At 51.7% G+C, this 20,756-nt stretch overlaps 2 protein-coding genes across 2 annotated transcripts in view; one reads left to right on the top strand and one right to left on the bottom strand.

Annotated features, from left to right (window-relative positions):
* LOC119975086 (aldehyde dehydrogenase, dimeric NADP-preferring-like) overlaps positions 1–13,374 on the bottom strand; it is a 54,370-nt gene extending 40,996 nt beyond the window's left edge. Inside the window, exon 1 of the mRNA XM_038814602.1 lies at positions 13,356–13,374. The gene's annotated coding sequence lies outside the window, so the exon portion shown is untranslated. The remainder of the gene's footprint in view (positions 1–13,355) is intronic.
* nle1 (notchless homolog 1 (Drosophila)) overlaps positions 13,177–20,756 on the top strand; it is a 46,126-nt gene continuing 38,546 nt past the window's right edge. The window contains exons 1-2 of the mRNA XM_038814597.1: positions 13,177–13,315; positions 15,595–15,673. The gene's annotated coding sequence lies outside the window, so the exon portion shown is untranslated. The remainder of the gene's footprint in view (positions 13,316–15,594; positions 15,674–20,756) is intronic.

Here is a 20,756-nt window from a genome sequence, read left to right as displayed (position 1 = left end):
TTGTTTGCTGGGGGCCTCACGGTAGCATGGTGGTTAGCATCAATGCTTCACAGCTCCAGGGTCCCAAGTTCGATTCCCGGCTGGGTCACTGTCTGTGTGGAGTCTGCACGTCCTCCCCGTGTGTGCGTGGGTTTCCTCCGGGTGCTCCGGTTTCCTCCCACAGTCCAAAGATGTGTGGGTTAGGTGGATTGGCCATGCTAAAATTGCCCGTATTGTAAGGTTAATGGGGGGATTGTTGGGTTACGGGTATACGGGTTACGTGGGTTTAAGTAGGGTGATCATTGCTCGGCACAACATCGAGGGCCGAAGGGCCTGTTCTGTGCTGTACTGTTCTATATCCTCTTCCTGGACCTAAAACACGCACCAGGCCTGACTGTTTGGTTCGCCCAGTTCCTGATTAGTACAAAATCTTGAACTTTCATCTCAAGAGGCTACACGGAGCACTGGAAACACTCACGGTGGATTCCTTGCTGAGGACTGTTGTGACAATGAAATTTCACTCATCATTTGACCAATCTCCCAAAGTACTGAGCCCTTAACACTCTGGAAGTCGCAAAGCATGTTACAACCATGGGCCTGGGTAAGGTGCTCTTTCCAAGGGTTAATGCAGACATGATGGGCTGAATGGCCCCCTTCTGCATTCTAGGGATTCTATGACCAATGAAGTGCTTTTTGAATTTCAGATATTATAATAGGAAACGTGACAGCTTGTTTTTTTTTATATAAAATAATTTTTATTGGAATTTTTTACAGAAAATATAACAACAAATAATGAAATGCAACAAAATAACCCCATAATAACTGTAACACTCCCCAAACCGTATCAACGCATATATCATATCCCCCCACCCCCCCCCCAACCCCAATGAACAACAAAAAAAAAACCTTTAAAATAAATAAATTTAAATTAAATAAACAAACATAGTCATCGTTCCCCCCCCCCTCCCCCCCGGGTTGCTGCTGCTGCTGAGCCAGTACCCTATCGTTGAGCCAGAAAGTCGAGGAAAGGTTGCCACCGCCTAAAGAACCCTTGTACCGATCCTCTCAGGGCGAATTTGACCCTCTCTAGCTTGATAAAACCCGCCATGTCATTGATCCAGGTCTCCACGCTTGGGGGCCTCGCATCCTTCCATTGTAGCAAGATCCTTCGCCTGGCTACTAGGGACGCAAAGGCCAGCACACCGGCCTCTTTCGCCTCCTGCACTCCCGGCTCCACCCCAACCCCAAAAATCGCGAGTCCCCATCCTGGCTTGACCCTGGATCCCACCACCCTCGACACCGTCCTCGCCACCCCCTTCCAGAACTCCTCCAGTGCCGGGCATGCCCAGAACATATGGGCATGGTTCGCTGGACTCCCCGAACACCTGACACATCCTGTCCTCGCCCCCAAAGAACCTACTCATCCTAGACCCGGACATGTGGGCCCGGTGCAGCACCTTGAATTGGATGAGGCTAAGCCGCGCACATGAGGAGGAAGAATTAACCCTCTCCAGGGCATCAGCCCATGTCCCGTCTTCGATCTGTTCCCCCAGTTCCCCCTCCCACTTAGCTTTCGGCTCCTTTACTGACGCCTCCTCCACCTCCTGCGTAACCTATCAGATATCTTCCCCTCTCCGACCCAGACCCCCGAAAGCACCCTGTCACTCACCCCCCTCGCGGGAAGCGAAGGGAATCCCTCCACCTGCCGTCTACCAAATGCCTTTACCTGCAGATACCTGAACATGTTCCCCGGGGGAGCCCAAATTTCTCCTCCAACTCCCCCAGGCTCGCAAACTTCACATCAATAAACAGGTCCCTCAGCTGTCTGATGCCCGCTCTGTGCCAACCCTGGAACCCCCCATCAATATTCCCCGGGACGAACCGATGGTTCCCCCTTAACGGAGCCTCCATCAAGCCCCCCACTTCCCCCCTGTGTCGCCTCCACGGCCCCCAAATCTTGAGGGTAGCCGCCACCACCGGGCTAGTGGTATACCTCGTGGGAGGGAACGGCCACGGCGCCGTTACCAGGGCCCCCAGGCTTGTGCCTCCACAGGACGCCATCTCCAACCGTTTCCATGCTGCCCCCTCCCCCTCCATTACCCACTTGCGCACCATCGACACATTGGCCGCCCAATAATACCCCGAGAGATTGGGTAACGCCAGCCCCCCGCCCCCCCCCCCCCCATCTCTACCCCTTTCCAAGAAGACCCTTTTCACCCTCGGGGTCCCATGCGCCCAAACAAAGCTCATGATGCTGCTAGTCACCCTCCTAAAAGGCCCTAGGGATAAAGATGGGCAAACACTGGAAGAGGAACAAGAACCTCGGGAGAACCGATATTTTGACGGATTGCACTCTGCCCGCCAGCGATAGCGGCACCATATCCCACCTTTTAAATTCCTCCTCCATCTGCTCCACCAGCCTGGTAAAATTAAGCTTATGGAGAGTCCCCAACTCCTGGCCACCTGCACCCCCAGGTATCTGAAACTCTTCACTGCCCTCTTAAACGGGAGCCTCCCAATTCCCTCCTCCTGATCACCCGGGTGTACTACAAATACCTCGCTCTTGCCTAAATTTAACTTATAGCCCGAGAAGCCCCCAAATTCCGCTAACAGCTCCATCACCCCGGCATTCCCCCTTCTGGATCCGCCACATACAACAGAAGGTCGTCCGCACACAGCGATACCCGATGTTCCTCCCCACACCGCACCAGACCTCTCCATCTCCCCGACTCCCTCAACACCATAGCCAGACGTTCAATCGCCAATGCAAAGAGCAAGGGGGACAGGGGGCACCCCTGCCTGGTCCCAAGGTAGAGCCTAAAGTACTCCGATCTCCTTCCATTGGTAACTACACTCGTCATCGGAGCCGCGTAGAGCAGCCTCACCCATTTGATGAATCCCTCCCCGAATCCGAACCGCTCCAGCACCTCCCACAAGTACCCCTACTCAAGTCTATCAAACGCTTTCTCTGCATCCAGCGCCACCACTATCTCCGCCTCCCCCTCCACCGCCGGCATCATAATAACATTTAGCAATCTCCGCACATTCGTGTTGAGCTGCCGTCCCTTGACAAATCCTGTCTGATCCTCGTGTATCACCCCTGGCACACAATCCTCTATCCTGGTGGCCAGGATCTTCGCCAGCAACTTAGCGTCAACATTGAGGAGCGCGATAGGCCTGTATGATCCACACTGCAAGGGGTCCTTATCCCGCTTCAGGATCAGAGAGATCAGTGCCCACGACATCGTCGGGGGCAAAGCCCCCCCCCCTCCCATGCCTCATTGAAGGCTCGCACCAATAGGGGGCCCACCAGATCTGCATACTTTTTATAAAATTCCACCGGGAACCCATCCGGCCCCTGCGCCTTACCTGACTGCATTTGTCCAATCCCCCTGACTAGCTCCTCCAACTCTATCGGCGCCCCCAGCCCCTCTACCAGCTCCTCTTGAACCTTTGGGAAACATAGCCTGTTCATGAAGCTCTCCATCCCCCCTCTCCCCCCCGGAGGTTCCGACCGGTACAGTTCCTCGTAGAAGTCCCTAAAGACCCCGTTTACTTCTGCCCCTTCTGCACTACATTCCCACCCTTATCCGTCACTCCACCAATTTCCCTAGCCGCATCCCACCTATGGGGCTGATGTGCCAACATCCTGCTCGCCTTCTCCCCATACTCATATACCGCGCCCTGCGACCTCCTCCACTGTGTCGCCGCCTTTCTGGTGGTCAACAAGTCAAATTTGGCCTGCAAACTGCGCCGTTCCCCCAGCAACCCCTCCTCTGGTGCCTCCGCGTATCTCCTGTCCACATCCAGGAGCTCCCCCACCAGTCTCTCCCTCTCCTTCCTCTCCCTCCTTCCCCTATGGGCCCGGATGGAGATCAGCTCCCCCCAGATCACTGCTTTCAGAGCCTCCCAGACCATCCCCACCCGGACCTCCCCCGTGTCGTTGGTATCAAGATACCCCTCAATACTTCCCCGGACCCTCCTACACACCTCCTCATCAGCCAGCATCCCCACATCCAGGCGCCAGAGTGGGCGCTGGTCCCGCGCCTCCCCCATCTCCAGATCAACCCAGTGCGGAGCATGGTCTGAGATTGCTATGGCCGAATACTCGGCATCCTGCACCTTCGGGATCAATCCCCTGCTCAGGACGAAAAAATCTATTCGGGAATAAACCCTATGGACATGGGAGATAAAGGAATACTCCCGTGCTCTCGGCCTCCCAAACCTCCAGGGATCCACCCCTCCCATCTGGTCCATGAATCCCCTCAGTACTTTGGCCGCCGCCAGTCTCCTACCCGTCCTTGAACTGGACCGGTCCAGTGTGGGATCCAGCACTGTGTTAAAATCTCCCCCCATGATCAGGCCCCCTGCCTCCAGGTCCGGAATGCGGCCCAACAAGCGCCTCATGAAGCCGGCATCATCCCAATTCGGGGCATATACATTAACCAGCACCACCTTCTCTCCTTGCAGCCTACCCTTCACCATAATATATCTGCCCTCCTTGTCCGACACCACCTCAGCCGCCTCGAACGCCACCCTCTTCCCCACCAGAATCGCCACCCCCCCGGTTCTTCACGTCTAATCCTGAGTGAAAAACCTGCCCCACCCACCCCTTCCTCAGACGAACCTGGTTCGCCACCTTCAAGTGGGTCTCCTGGAGCATAGCCACGTCCGCCTTCAGCCCCTTCAGATGAGAAAATACCCTAGTTCTCTTAACCGGCCCATTCAGTCCCCTCACGTTCCAGGTAATCAGACGGATCAGAGGGCAACCCGCCCCCCCTCCCTCGCCGGCTAGCCATAGCTTATCGACTGCTCGCCCCAGGCCAGCTCGCCCCGCTCGACCCGTTCCCCATGGCGATAACGCCTCTCCTCTACTCCCCCGGCCCACACCCGCTCCTTCCTGGCCATTCCAGCAGCAACCCGGTATCCCACCCCCCCAGGCTAGGACCCTCCTAGCCGCGACGCACCCTCCATGGTACTTCCGTGAGTCAGCTGACTTCTGCTGACCCCGGCAGCTCCCGCCAAAACCCATCCCCTCCCGGCATGGGGTCATCCCTCTCTTGCCACACCTCCTTGGCACCGCTTCAGCGCGGGAAAGAAAACCAGTAGAGGCCACACCCCCACTGCCAGCTCCGCGCCCCCTGCCCCGCAGCGCGGGAAGCTAGAGGAAAGCCCGCGCTTTCATACTGCCACACCCCACCCTTCTGACGCACCTCCCCAAAATCCAGTTTCACCCCAACCCCCAGCCCCGTACAGAAGAGAACATATAAAACACAAACCCCCAACGTTCCCCACATACCCCACACCCGTACTCAACAGACAGACCCACCCGGAAACAGAGCAAAAAGAAACCCAGCATAAAAAACACGTGTCAAAATTGCAGAACATCAACAACGAAAAAAACCAGCAACGGCCATAGTGTGTCCCCAGACCCTAGTTCGAGTCCAGCTTCTCCGCCTGTAGAAAGGCCCACTCTTCCTCCGGGGACTCGAAGTAGTGGTGCCGGTCCTTATATGTCACCCACAGGCGCGCAGGCTGCAGCATTCCAAATCTGACCTGCTTGGCATGCAGCACCGCCTTCGTCCGGTTGAACCCGGCCCGCCGCTTTGCCACCTCCGCACTCCAGTCCTGGTAGATTCGCACTACCGAATTATCCCACTTGCTGCTCCTCTCTTTCTTGGCCCATCGCAGAACACACTCCCGGTCGCTGAATCGATGGAACCGCACCAGCACCGCCCGCGGGGGTTCATTTGCCTTGGGCCTCCTGCCCAGCACTCTGTGAGCTCCCTCAAGCTCCAGGGGCAAATGGAAGGACCCCGCTCCCATCAACGAGCTCAACATCGTGGTCACATACGACGGGAGATCCGACCCCTCCAGCCCCTCCGCCAGGCCCAGGATCCTCAAATTCTTTCCCCTCGTGCGAACGTCCAGCTCCTCTAAGCGGTCTTGCCACTTTTTGTGGAGTGCCTCGTGCAACTCCACTTTCCCCACGAGGACCACGGCCTCCTCCTCCCGCTCAGCGGCCTGCTGCTGTAACTCCCGAATGGACACCTCCTGGGCCGCCTGGGTCTCAAGCAGCCTGCTGGTAGTCGCATTCAGGGAGTCCAGCAACTCAGCCTTCAGCTCCGCAAAACAGCGCAGAAGAGAAGCCTGCTGCTCCTGCGCCCACTTCCACCAGTCCTCGGGTGTTCCGCCGGCCGCCATTTTGTCCTTCTTCCCCCGCTTTTCTTGGGGAGCTGCTGCAGCTTTTTCCTTTGCCCCACTCCGGGTGAGCACCATAAATTATGGGGAATGCTCCTCTAGACACCTTCCCCCACCGGGATTCGTCGAGACAGCGCCGTTTGGGGCCCTCAAATCGGCCCAAAAGTCCTTAAGTAGCGGGAGCTGCCGAACGTGCGGCTTAGCTCCACATAGCCGCAACCGGAAGTCCCGTGACGGCTAATTTAGGCACAGCTCCCATGAACAGCAATGCAATAATAACCAGATAATTACCTTTCAGAAATTTTCATTGATGGTGCCACAGAATCACAGAACACTACAGTGCAGAAGAGGCCCTTCGGCCCATCGAGTCTGCACTGACGTATGAAGAGCCCTGACCTGCCCACCTAATCCCATTTGCCAGCACTTGGCCCATAGCCTTGAATGTTCTGACGTGCCAAGTGCTCATCCAGGTACTTTTTAAAGGATGTGAGGCAACTGCCTCTACCACCCTCCCAGGCAGCCAGTTACGCCTTGTGAGATCTACCCAGATCCCGCGAGGAGTCTGGATCAGGATTCCACCCATAATGGGCGTGACCAAGTCGCGTTCACTTAAGTTGGTGTTAAACACACTTCAGCAAGCTCACCCGGGATCTACCGGCCCCCTCGGGATCTACTGGCCTCCCGCGGATGCCCCAACCGGGCGCCATTCAGTCCTGGTCCACACAAACGTGGACCTGGCGGAACGGCACCCGGGGTCTCCCAGGCCATCGGAGGTCCATGGGTGGTCGAGGATAGGGCAGGGTGACCCCCTCGCCCTCCCCTGGAATGTGGACACCTTGGCACTGCCAGACTGGCGCCCTGGCACTGCCACCCTGGCACAGCCAAGGTGCTCAGGTGGCACGGCCAAGCAGGCAGGAGCACTGCCAGGTGCCATGGTGGCAGTGCAAGGGTGTCTGGATGCCAGGGTGGTATTGCCAAGGGTCAGGGCCTGAGGGGGCCATGGCCATGAAAAGAGGGTGGAGGGGAATGGAGAGTGGAGGGGGTTGCAGGGCAGGTAAGAAGGGGCCTCTGGGAGGTTGGGGGGAACTAAGGATGGGGTTCCTGGAAGGAGGGGGGTGGGGTAAGGCCCATGTGTGTGGGGATGACATTGCCCATAGGTCGGGGGTGGACCCACAAGCTCATTTAGAGATCGGGGCGCCCTTTCAAAATGGCGGCCCAATCTCTGAGTTCAGCTCCCCATTGATGAAAAAAATTCTACGTGGGGCTAAACCGGTGAGGAACTCCCCAGGGCCCAAAAAAGGTGATTAAATGTCATTGAATAGCGATGGGGAACTCACCAGCAGAGCTGGTGGGATACTTCCTACAAATGATAAGAAAGTTAGCATTAAGGCACTTTACCTGAATGCTCGTAGCATTTGTAACAAAGTAGACGAACTAATGGCACAGATCATCGTGAATGATTATGATGTGGTAGGCATCACAGAGACATGGCTGCAGGGGGTTCAGGATTGGCAGTTAAACATCCAAGGATATACAACCTATCGAAAAGACAGGGAGGTGGGCCGAGGGGGTGGGGTTGCCTTGTTAGTTAAGAACAAAATTAAATCTATGGCACTAAACGACATAGGGTCGGATGATGTGGAGTCTGTGTGGGTAGAATTGAGGAACCACAAAGGCAAAAAAACCATAATGGGAGTTATGTACAGACCTCCTAACAGTGGTCAGGACCAGGGGCGCAACATGTACCGGGAAATAGAAAAGGCATGTCAGAAAGGCAAGGTCACGGTGATCATGGGGGACTTCAATATGCAGGTGGATTGGGTAAATAACGTAGCCAGTGGATCCAAAGAAAAGGAATTCATGGAATGCTTACAAGATGGCTTTTTGGAACAGCTTGTCATGGAGCCCACAAGGGAGCAGGCTATTCTGGACCTAGTGCTATGTAATGAACCAGACTTTATAAAAGATCTTAAAGTAAGGGAACATTTAGGAAGCAGCGATCATAATATGGTTGAGTTCAGTCTGCAGTTTGAAAGAGAGAAGGCAAAATCGGATGTAATGGTGTTACAGTTAAATAAAGGTAATTACGAGGGCATGAGAGAGGAACTGGCGAAAATCGACTGGAAGCAGACCCTAGTGGGGAAGACAGCAGAGCAAAAATGGCAGGAGTTTGTATGCATAATTGAGGACACTGTACAGAGGTTCATCCCTAAGAAAAGAAAGATTATCCGGGGAGGGATTAGACAGCCATGGCTGACAAAGGAGGTCAGGAAATGTATCAAAGAAAAAGAGAGATCCTATAAAGTGGCCAAAAGCACTGGGAAATCAGAAGATTGGGAAGGCTACAAAAACAAACAGAGGTTAACAAAGAGACAAATAAGGAAGGAGAGGATCAAATATGAAGGCAGGCTAGCCAGTAATATAAGAAATGATAGTAAAAGTTTCTTTCAATACATAAGAAACAAACGACAGGCCAAAGTAGACATTGGGCCAATTCAAACTGATTCCGGAAGGCTAGTGATGGGAGACGAGGAAATGGCTGGAGAACTTAATAAGTACTTTGCGTCTGTCTTCACAGTGGAAGACATGAGTAATATCCCAAAAATTATAGAGGGTCAGGGGGCTGAGTTGAGTATGGTTGCCATTACAAAAGAGATGGTGCTAAAAAAGCTAAAAGGTCTTAAAATTGACAAATCTCCTGGCCCCGATGGGCTACATCCTAGAGTTCTGAGGGAGGTGGCTGAAGAAATAGCGGAAGCGTTGGTTGAGATCTTTCAAAAATCACTGGAGTCAGGGAAAGTCCCGGACGATTGGAAGATCGCTGTTGTAACCCCCTTGTTCAAGAAAGGATCAAGACAAAAGATGGAAAATTATAGGCCAATTAGCCTAACCTCGGTCGTTGGTAAAATTCTAGAATCGATCGTTAAGGATGAGATTTCTAAATTCTTGGAAGAGCAGGGTCGGATTAGAACAAGTCAACATGGATTTAGTAAGGGGAGGTCGTGCCTGACGAACCTGTTAGAATTCTTTGAGGAGGTGACAAGTAGGTTAGACCAGGGAAACCCAGTGGATGTGGTCTATCTGGATTTCCAAAAGGCCTTTGATAAGGTGCCACACAGGAGGCTGCTGAGTAAGGTGAGGGCCCATGGTGTTCGAGGTGAGCTACTGGCATGGGTTGAGGATTGGCTGTCTGACAGAAGGCAGAGAGTTGGGATAAAAGGTTCTTTTTCGGAATGGCAGCCGGTGACCAGCGGTGTCCCACAGGGTTCAGTATTGGGGCCGCAGCTGTTCACCATATATATTAATGATCTGGATGAAGGGACTGGGGGCATTCTAGCGAAGTTTGCCGATGATACGAAGTTAGGTGGTCAGGCAGGTAGTGCTGAGGAAGTGGGGAGGCTGCAGAAGGATCTAGACAGTTTGGGAGAGTGGTGCAGAAAATGGCTGATGCAATTCAACGTGAGAAAATGTGAGGTCTTGCACTTTGGAAAAAAGAATCCAAGCATAGACTACTTTCTAAACGGTGAGAAAATTCATAAAGCCAAAGTACAAAGGGATCTGGGAGTGCTAGTCGAGGATTCCCTAAAGGTAAACATGCAGGTTGAATCTGTGATTAAGAAAGCGAATGCAATGTTGTCATTTATCTCAAGAGGGTTGGAATATAAAAGCAGCGATGTGCTACTGAGCCTTTATAAGGCTCTGGTTAGGCCCCATTTGGAGTACTGTGTCCAGTTTTGGGCCCCACATCTCAGGAAGGACATACTGGCACTGGAGCATGTCCAGCGGAGATTCACACGGATGATCCCTGGAATGGCGGGTCTAACATATGATGAATGGCTGAGGATCCTGGGATTGTATTCATTGGAGTTTAGAAGGTTAAGGGGAGATCTAATAGAAACTTACAAGATAATACATGGCTTAGAAACTGTTTCCGTTAGGCGAGGAGACGAGGACCCGTGGGCACAGCCTTAGAATTAGAGGGGGTAAATTCAGAACAGAAATGCGGAGGCATTTCTTCAGCCAGAGAGTGGTGGGCCTGTGGAATTCATTGCCGCGGAGTGCAGTGGAGGCCGGGACGCTAAATGGCTTCAAGGCAGAGATAGATAAATTCTTGATGTCGCGAGGAATTAAGGGCTACGGGGAGAATGCTGGTAGGTGGAGTTGAAATGCCCATCAGCCATGATTGAATGGCGGAGTGGACTCGATGGGCCGAATGGCCTTACTTCCACCCCTATGTCTTATGGTCTTATGGTCTAAAATCCGCCACAATGACACTTAGAAAGTTTTCCATTAGACGGGAACACTCTCAACCGCAGTGTCATCACTAAAGTTGACGTCTTGTACAATAGGGCCACAAATGGCTGGGAGCCGGAACAATGGAACCAGAGGACACAGCTGGAGGTGGCGGTTGGGTCATGTGTATGAGAGGGGTTCGGGGGCGGAAGATGCTGTGGGTGGGGGTGTTGTGTAAATTCAAAGCTAATCTGCGAAATCAATCCTTCATGGAGCGCATGGTCAATCTATGGGACAAGCTTCCTCGGGGACAGTAAGAAGACTTACAACACCAGGTTAAAGTCCAACAGGTTTGTTTCGAATCACTAGCTTTCGGAGCACTGCTCCTTCCTCAGGAGGTAGGTTTTACTTCTTCATTCGCCCGAGGAAGGAGCAGTGCTCCGAAAGCTAGTGATTCGAAACAAACCTGTTGGACTTTAACCTGGTACTGGAAGACGTCTTACTGTGCTCACCCCAGTCCAATGCCGGCATCTCCACATCATGGCTACCATCGGGAGACAGTGGAAGCAGCTAGTTCTGATACATTGAAATGCAAATTTGATTATTTTCAGAACATAAGGTTGGGCCCTCCAACACTGGGACATTCTTTCATTCTGGGTTTGTTACAGACTAATTGTTCAATAGCTCCAGCATCATTGTCATGCAGCTAGCAGGCTAGTCAAGGTGAACGAGATAAGCTTTGGTCCTTCCTTCACTCCCAATTCCAATGTACAGCAGTTCATCACAAGGCGGACATATGTACTTATGCATGGGTTATTCTGTGAGGCAATCAGGAACCAAGCCCAGCAATTGAGTAAATAGAGTAACTGTTGGAAACTGTGGAAACAAAGGGCTTTGACACATTGTTTGTCAAACAGAGCTTGAAGAAGGCTGTATTGTCTGCTCACTGATTCCTCTGCGTTGCCCGTACACTGACACCTATGAAATAGGAGCAGGACTAGTTATTTGGCTCCCACACACTTTTAAGGTATTCATCAGTTTATATTCAAGTAGCACCTTTAACATAATAAAACATCCCAAGACACTTCACGGGAGTGTTACAATGCCAAAGGTTGACACTGAGCCACGTAAGGCAATGTTGGAGCAAGTGACCAGAAGCTTGGTCAAAGAGGTAGGTTTAAAGGAATGTTTTAAAGGAGGAAAGAGAAGTATGGAGGCGGAGAGATGTAGCGAGGGGATAAACTCCAGAGGTCAGTGCCTCGGAACCTGAAGGCAGAGTCACTAATGAAGGAGCAATCACAGTTGGGGATACGCAAGAGGCCAAAATAAAATGAGTGTAGATATGTGCGATAGAGAGGGTGTTTTGGGACTAGTGGAGATCACAGACATAGGAAGGTGTGAGGCCATAGAGGGATTTGAAAAAAAAAAATGGTGGTTAGCGTAGATCAGTGAGCACAGAGTGGACAGGTGAACAAAGTAAATATATTGTTAACTGACTTCTCTTTAAAGCAAAACAATTTTTGGGCTGCACGGTAGCACATTGGATAGCACTGTGGCTTCACAGCACCAGGATCCCAGGTTTGATTTCCCACTGGGTCACTGTCTGTGCGGAATCTGCACATTCTCCCCGTGTCTGCGTGGGTTTCCTCCGGGTGCTCCGGTTTCCTCCCACAGTTCAAAGACGTGCAGGTTAGGTGGCTTTCCATGATAAATTGCCCTTAGTGACCAAAAAGGTTAGGAGGGGTTATTGGGTTACGGGGATAGGGTGTAAGTGAGGGCTTAAGTGGGTTGGTGCAGACTCGATGGGTTGAACGGCCTCCTTCTGCACTGTATGTTCTATGTTCTTGTAGGAGAAAAAAGCATTCAGTGATATTGCCATCACTGAATCTCCCACTATCAACATCTTGGAGATTACCACTGACTAGAAACTGAACTGGACCAGCCGTATAAATACTGTGGCTACCAGAGCAGATCAGAGACTAGGAATCCTGTGGCGAGTAACTCACCTCCTGACTCCCCAATGCCTGTCCACCACCTACAAAGCACAAATCAAGAGTGTGATGGAGTACTCCCCAGATGCCCGGATGTGTACAGCTCCAATAACACTTAAGCGTGGCACCATCCAGGACGCTTGATTGGCAATCCTTCCACAAACATTCATTCCCTCCACCACCGATGCACAGTGTCGGCTGTGTGCATCATCTACAAGGTACACTCCTTGTGCAGCACCTTCCAAACCCACGACCATTTAGAAGGACAAGGGAAGCAGATACCTGGGAACCCAACCACCTGGAGGTTCCCCTCCAAGTCACTCCCCACCCTAACTTGCAAATATATTGACCGTTCCTTCAATGTCGCTGGGTCAAATCCTGGAACTCACTCCCTAACAGCACCGTGGGTGTCCTTACACTGTGTGGGCTGCAGGGTGAAGACAAGTTACCACCACCTTTTCAAGAGGCAATTCGGAATAGGCAACAACTGCTGTCCCAGCCAGCGAGGCCCACATCCCTGCGAGAATGAATAATTTTGTTAAAAAGCGACTAGATGCCAAAGACTGGTTTTGACGCCATGCCTATAGGTAAGAGGTCAGATTTAATTGAAAAGGATAAAAGCTTTAATTGATTGAAAAATTTAATTGAAAACACCTTTCTGCAGTTTGATCCTCCCTTGCTGAGGGGGCGCTCGCGGACCTTTCTGCTGGAAGGATGAGAGGGGAGAGTCTTGCAGCCCTTGTCAGCTCAGAGTGGGGGGAGGGTGGGAGAATCAGGCAATGTGGTGATGCTTTATGTAGGAGTTTAGAGGCCGGAGCTGGGCAGGTTTATTGTGGGTCGCTGCAGCGCCAGTTCCTCACATCCCGGGTCCAGGAGCTGATCCAGGTCCCTGTGGGAGCCGCATTTCTCGGGTTAGTAACCAGTCCGGGGGATAAGATTTTTAAAAATCACCTTTAATGCTGCCTGTGTGTAAAACCCTCTGCGCAGCGCTTCTCCACGTGGTGGAAGGCTCCTTGCGCCTCAGCTGTTAGAATGTTGCGACTGTAACAGAATGTTGCGACTGTAACAATCTCAGTGGTTACTTTTGCCATTTTCTGATACAGTAACAACTCCAAATCCCCACCTCTCCATGTTGCTGCTGGCTTCAGGACTCTTTCCTTCAAAAACCCACCCGTGCCAATTTTATCCCCCCCTCCCCCAATCTCTTCTGAGGACCAGGTTGCACAATATAATAATCTTTATTGTCACAAGTAGGCTGACCGTAACACTGCAATGAAGTTACTGTGAAAATCCCTGAGTCGCCGCACTCGGTGCACAGAGGGAGAATTCAGATTGACCCATTCGCCTAACAAACATGTCTTTCGGGACTTGTGAGCAGAAACCAGAGCACCCGGAGGAAACCCACGTAGACACTGGGAGAATGTGCAGACAGTGACCCAAGCTGGGATTTGAACCTGGAAGCCTGGTGCTGAGAAGCAGCAGTGCTAACCACTGTGTTAACTGACGCAGGGCTGCTATTGCCCCCCCCCCCCCCCCACCCCCATCCAGACTTTTGAAAACATTTATTGATGGGACGTGGGCTTCACTGGCTCGTCCAGCATTTATTGCCCACCCCTAGTTGCCCTTGAGATGGTTGTGATGAGCTGCTGCTGTCTTGAACCTTTGCAGTCCCCGCAGTGTAGCTGCACCTAACTGTGCTGCTAGGGAGAGAGATCCAGCGACAGTGAAATGTTCCGGCCGTGCCTTTGGTCAGGGCTTCCCTTCACCACCTGGACTGCAGTGCTCCAGGAAGTTGGCTCGCTGCCTGCCACCTTCCTAAAGGCAGTCACGGAAAGGCATTTAATGAATCAAAAAAAAAGCACAGAATGGTCCACCTGCTCGGTCGGAATGTATCAGCCACCCGCTCAATTGAGTCATTGGGCATTGAAGCAGCAAATCACTTGGTTTGAGAAAGAGCTTGCATTTATATAGCACAGCGTCACGAGGCTTCATTTGGCCCGTGAAGTACCTGTGAGAGGTTGCTGTAAACAGAGACATGTTGCTGAAGCTTTTCATCTTGCACTTAGCAGGACAACTGTGAGAAGGCCAAAATTTCAAAAGATCGCAACAGTTTATACCGTGGGAGGAAAGTGTGCTGATTGGTTTGCAAATCAACTCATTGGTCGAGGGTGGCACAGTGGTGCAGTAGTTAGCACTGCTGCCACACGGTGCTGAGGACCCGGGTTCAGTCCCCGCCCACTGTCAGTGTGGACATTCTCCCCGTGTCTGCGTGGGTTTCACCCCCACAATCCAAAGATGTGCAGGGTAGTTGAATTGGCCGCGCTAAATTGACCCTTGATTGGAAAAGAATAATTGGGGACTCTAAAAAAAATTTATATATTTTTTGAAAACCCTGATCAGTCGAGGTTTTGCTGTGGAGAAAGCAGCAGGGAAGTATGGGCTTCTCGTTCTCCTGGGTAGTTCAGCCAAGGCACAACGATTGAACCTATTCCTTTTGTTTACAGAGAATAGGTCCCTGTGTATGAATGTGTGTTGTTTCTAGTAAATGTAAATGAGCTACCGTACAAACTTAACTGATTCTCTAAAATCGGTTGTTTGTGTAGCTGTCAGCGAATTCCGGGTTGTTCAGCAAGTGCTGCCCAATTGCCAGATCAGATCTAAGAGTGGATGTTTTGTTTTGGATTTTGTAAGCGTGGGCTGGTGGAGTATGGCCTGCCTCCCATCCATTGACTCCATCTACACCTCCCGCTGCCTGGGCTGTGTTCACAACTCTGAAGTTTCTTGCGGTCTAGGGCTGAGCAGATGCCATACCAGGCTGTGATGCAGCCCGATAGGATGCTTTCTATAGTGCATCTGTCAAAGTTGGTAAGAGTTAAAGTGGACACGCCGAATTTCCTTAGTTTCCTGAGGAAGTAAAGGTGCTGTTCAGCTTTCTGTTGTGAGAGAATAGCCAGGGCCTTAGTTTAATGCATTAGCTGAAAGTCACTCTCTCTCTCAGTGCACCCCAGTACTGCATTGCACTGAGTGTCGAACTAGATTTTGTGTCCACGGCTCTGGAGCGAGTCTTGAACGCACAACCTTGAGGTGATACCCACTGATTAGGGGGTGAAAGGGAGGTGACTCAGCCTCTCTCTATTTAATATTCCTCTCGATTATAGTCCCTGATATGCATTTGTTTTTTTTATTGCAGATTTTCTCCTTGGCCTCATTGTTACTGCGCACCTTCTAAACGGAGCCTGTGAGCCAGGAGGGAGGTGTATGATATACAGGTAAGAGGGAGAGTCATTGACACCATCTACTATGGCTATGCCACTCTGGCATTCAAACAACGCCAGTGACTCACAAGAACAAAAGAAACATGAGCAGGAGTGGACCCCATCGAGCCTGCTCCACCGTTCAATATCATCATGGCTGATCTTAGCGTTTAACTCCGTTCCCCCCCCACCGCTCTCCATATCCCTTAATTTCCCGAGAGATCAAAATTCTGTCAATCCCAGACTTGAATATATTCAACGAGGGAGCGAATTCCAAACCCTTTGAGTAAAGTAATTTCTCCTCGTCTCGGTCCTACTCGATCAGCTCCTTATCCTGAATCTGTGCCCCCCCCCCCCATTTTTTAGATTCTTCCACCAGCGGAAACCATCTCTGTGTCCGCCCTGTCAAACTCCCTCAGAACCTTGTTGGTTTCAATGGGATCACCTCTCGTTCTTCAAAACCCCAGAGAATATCGACCCAATTTACTCAGCCTCTACTCACAGGACAACCATCTCAAGGATCAATTGAGTGAACATTCATTGTTCTCCCCCCACCCCCCCCCCCCCCCCCCCCCCCCTCCAATGCAAGTAAATCCCTCCTTAAATGTGGAAACCAAAACTGTGCAAGGTGGCTGGAATTTCCAGCTGTTCGCACTGAGATGGGTCTTTGGTCCTCACGACGATGCGCTCCTGTCGTAGGTTTCCGGATGACGAGGAATGCATTCAATTGGAAATCTCGCTGACAACCGCAGGGCCAGAAGATCACGCCTCCAGCCAATTGTGTGTGTTTTGGGGGGGTGGGGGGGGGGGGTGCGCAGTTTCGAGGAAAAGTCCCGTCCAGTGTTCCAGATGTGGGGTCACCAAGACTTTAGTAACTTGAGGAAGCCAGTGGCAGTGGAACACAGATTTATTTAGTTGTGTCCAATATTCTGCTCACGGCAGTAACTTGCTCCCACTCCAGGCCTGGCTGGGAGAACTAACCCCGCCAGGCCCTGCTATGGGCCGGCTTTTATGTGTAGTCTGTAACAAGCTCCAGCTGGGTGGCCTCCACCCCTATCTGGGAAGCTCGTACTTAACGGGTCCTATGGGAAGATCAACAGTGGTTTCCGTGTGGTCTTTGTGTAGATTATAACAAAAGCCCTGTACAATTATATACATATAGAACAGCACAGAACAGGCCCTTCGGCCCTCGATGTTGTGCCGAGCAATGATCACCCTACTCAAACCCACGTATCCACCCTATACCCGTAATCCAACAACCCCCCCCCCCTAACCTTACTTTTTAGGACACTACGGGCAATTTAGCATGGCCAATCCACCTAACCCGCACATCTTTGGACTGTGGGAGGAAACCGGAGCACCCGGAGGAAACCCACGCACACACGGGGAGGACGTGCAGACTCCACACAGACAGTGACCCAGCCGGGAATCGAACCTGGGACCTTGGAGCTGTGAAGCATTTATGCTAACCACCATGCTACCGTGCTGCAAGATTTCTTTATTCTTGTACACCAATCCCCTTTCAATAAAGGCCAACATACCATTTGCTTGCTGCACCTGCGTGCTACCTTACTGCGTACCTCGTACAAGCCCAAGTCTCTGAACAACAACACTTAAGTTTTATACCTTTTTAAAAAATATATACTTTTTCATCCCTACGACCAATGTCAATAACTTTACATTTTCTTACATTATAATCCATCTGCCAACTTGTTGCCCACTCCCCTAACCTGTTTATATATCTTTACAGTCTCTCTGTATCTTCCCTGCAGCTTACCTTTCCCCCCAGCTTGGTGTCATCAGCAAACTTTGATATGCTACCTGCCATCTCTTCATTTTAAGCCATCAACATAGATGGTGAATAGGTGAGACCCCAGTACTGATCCTTGCAGCCCCCCACTATTCAATGACGGCCGACTTTAAAAAGCCCCGCATTTTCCCAATAACCGACGTTGGGCGAACTGGCCTGTAGTTCACTGTCTTCTCTCTAACCTCCTTTCTTGCAAAGCGGTGCAACATTTGCCAACTTCTAACCTAGTGGGACCATTCCCAAATCTGAGAAATCTTGAAAAATCATAGCCAGCCCCTCCGATCATCTCGGGCTACAAATGAACAGTAGTGACTCTTGAACAAAAGTCTTGAGTTCCTAATTCCTGAAAGCCTCTCCCCCCCCCCACTTACAGGAATGGGATGAACTACTCACCTCTCGCCCACATGAACACAGCCACAGCAACGTTCAGGAGGCTTTGTACCATCCAAGGCGAACGCTTGGCTTGATAAGTGTCCAAGCACTAGAGTTAATATCCACCCACCTGCGTTACTGGTCCGCTGGGTTGGAATGAAACCACCCCTTCTGCTTTACCATTTGATCATTTCTCAGCCTTTTGTTCCTAGATACTGATTAACTTTTAGGGGATTTCCAGCAACGTACCTGTGTCAGTTCTTGTAAAGTGCTATCATCGACTTACTTCCTCATGGCCCTGCAAATCAGTTCCTTTTCAACGATTCATACGATTCCAAGTAACTGGGCGCGGTACCTGTTGTGGCATCTCTCTACGCGACTATGTTGCAACTAATTGTCTTGTTTATTAATTGATGGGATGTGGGCATTGCTGGTTAGGCCGGCATTTATTGCCCATCCCTAGTTGCCCTTCAGAAGGTGGTGGTGAGCCGCCGCCTTGAACCACTGTAGTCCCTGAGGCACAGGTACACCCACTGTGCTGGAACCAGGCAGAATGGCGCCTAGGAGAGTCTCCAGGGCCATTGGCGGCCCCTGGGTGGTCAATGACTGTGCCGGTTGGCTCCCTGGAACGCAGACACCTTGGCTGAAAGGCTGGCACCTCGTGGGACCATTCCCAAATCCAAAGGTCAGTGCCTGAGGGGCCAGGAAAGGAGGGTGGAGGGAAGGTTTGAAGGGTGGTGGGGGGGTATGCAGGGCAGGCATGAAGTTTGGGGAAGGGTGGGGATCCTGGAAGGGGGGGTGGGTGTCTGAAAGGGGGAGGCCCTCAGTGACCCCTTAGCAGGGTGTCATCACTTTTTGTTGGGGGTGGGTGTTAATGCCCATGTGTGTGTGGAGTGACATTACCCACGGTGTGGGAAACCCACAAGCCCATATAGAGATCGGGGCACCCTTTCAGAATGGTGGCTGATCTCTGAGCAGCCGGTCTGACCAGCACGTTCAACTCCCCAGTGATGAAAATAATTCGAAGTGTTGGCTTGACTGGGGGGAAACACTCCGGGGCCCCCAAAGAGTGACTAAGTGTGGTGAGAGAGCGGTGGGAACTCGCCGATGGAGCTGGGGAAAACCTCCCAGCAAATTCCGCCACATATGACACTTCAAAACGTTTCCATTAGATAGTTCCCAAAATCTTTTACCTCTTAATGGGACGATGTACTCCCCGTACACCCCAGGAGCAAACTAGCTACCACCATTGCCCAATCAGCCAGAGAAAAGCATAGGATAAGATTTTGGTGCCAGGTTTGGGTGTGCACCAGAACATACCTTCCCTCATTTCCTATCGTGCCAGAGGCCCCATGGACAGAATATAACATGCGCTGGATTCTCTGTCGGCGGGATCTCCCGTTTCGTCGGCTGCGCGCTCACGCCCGCGGATTTGCCGACGGCGTGGGGTGCCCGCAATGGGAAACCTCATTGGTCGGCTGCTGGGACGGAGCATCCCGGTGCCGGCGGGGGGGCGCCGCACCGGAAAACGGGTGCGGAAGGGCGGAGAGACGCAGTATTCCGCCCCATATTTTTCTCGGGTAAGACCCTGCGATGCCTGTACCATCGCAGGGTCCAGGTAACAATTCTTTAACCCCAAAATGAAAAAACAATGCAAAAAACATTTGCGACGGCATTAATTCTAAATGCACATTCCTCAACGCATGTGAGGACTTGGACTATCCTTACAGCCATTCCTTCATCGGAGACTTTGTCCTCAGAAAACAAAAAATATGCCAGAGTAAGACAGGGTGCCAAATACCACTCCTGCATTTTTCCCTCCCTCACGAAACCCGAAACCTCTCAACCACCTCCTGGCAGTGGCTCTCTCGTGCTTATCATGATTAGATTATGGAGACCATAAAGCACAAAAGAAGAGATGGATCTCTATCACACCATGCCACCTACACAATGCACCCCACACCGAGAAGGAGCACGTTGAAAGTTGTTTTCCATTCAAAATAAATGTTAAGTCGCTGAGGTTAGTAACGATAAAACATTAAGAAACTTCCCTTGGCGGCTACGAAGGAGTAAGTTTCACATTTGGTGGCTCCCATTCGGGTCGGACTTTTGGACCTTTCGGACTTGATTTGTAAAACTGATGACAAGAGGCAATTGTGTACTGAATTCCCACATCGGTGCATGGAGAGAAGGACTAGAAGTGTTCGTAAAGGCAGAAACAGAAAGACAGAGAAGGTTTGAGCTGAAGCTGCAGCGGGAGACAGCATGGCGGAGGACCGGACCTCCTGGGTTGTCGACCCAGCGGTCAACGGAGCAGCTGACGCAAGTTATTCAGGAAGGCTTTGCTAAGCAGAAGCAGGACTGCTTGGACCCGATAAAAGAGTCGATTGAGCGGCTGGAGCTTAGATTGGACACCCAAGATCAGGCGATCCAGAAGGTGGAGAAGGCGCTGGCTGAGCAGGAGGGGCATCAAACTGCGGTGGAGCTGGAGGTGGAGATGCTGAGAGACCAGCAGAAGAATCCCCTGGAGAAGGTGGAGGACAGAATAGGAATTAAAGAATAGGTCCCACCAGCAGAACTTGAGAATCGTTGGGCTCCCGGAGGGGTCCGAAGGAGCGGACACTGGGGGACACATCGCAGAGATGTTTGAGAAGCTGCTGAGGGATGGGGCATTCTCCCGACCCTTGGAGGTGGACAGGGCTCACAGAGCACTCGCGAGGAAGCCGCTAATGGGACAACCCCCCCCCCCCCCCCCCCCCCCCCCCCCCCCCCCCCCCCCCCCCGAGGGCAATGGTGGTGAGATTCCACAGGTACTTGGATAAGGAGCGTATTCTACAGTGGGCCAAGCAGACACGGAGCTGGAAATGGGACAATAGTATCCTGCGGGTTTACCAAGACCTGAGTGTGGAGGTGGCC

The sequence above is a fragment of the Scyliorhinus canicula genome, chromosome 12, assembly GCF_902713615.1.
Source record: "Scyliorhinus canicula chromosome 12, sScyCan1.1, whole genome shotgun sequence".
Classification (NCBI taxonomy): domain Eukaryota; kingdom Metazoa; phylum Chordata; class Chondrichthyes; order Carcharhiniformes; family Scyliorhinidae; genus Scyliorhinus; species Scyliorhinus canicula.
Note: the sequence above shows the minus strand (reverse complement) of the source record. Positions and strands in the feature narration are given on the sequence as shown.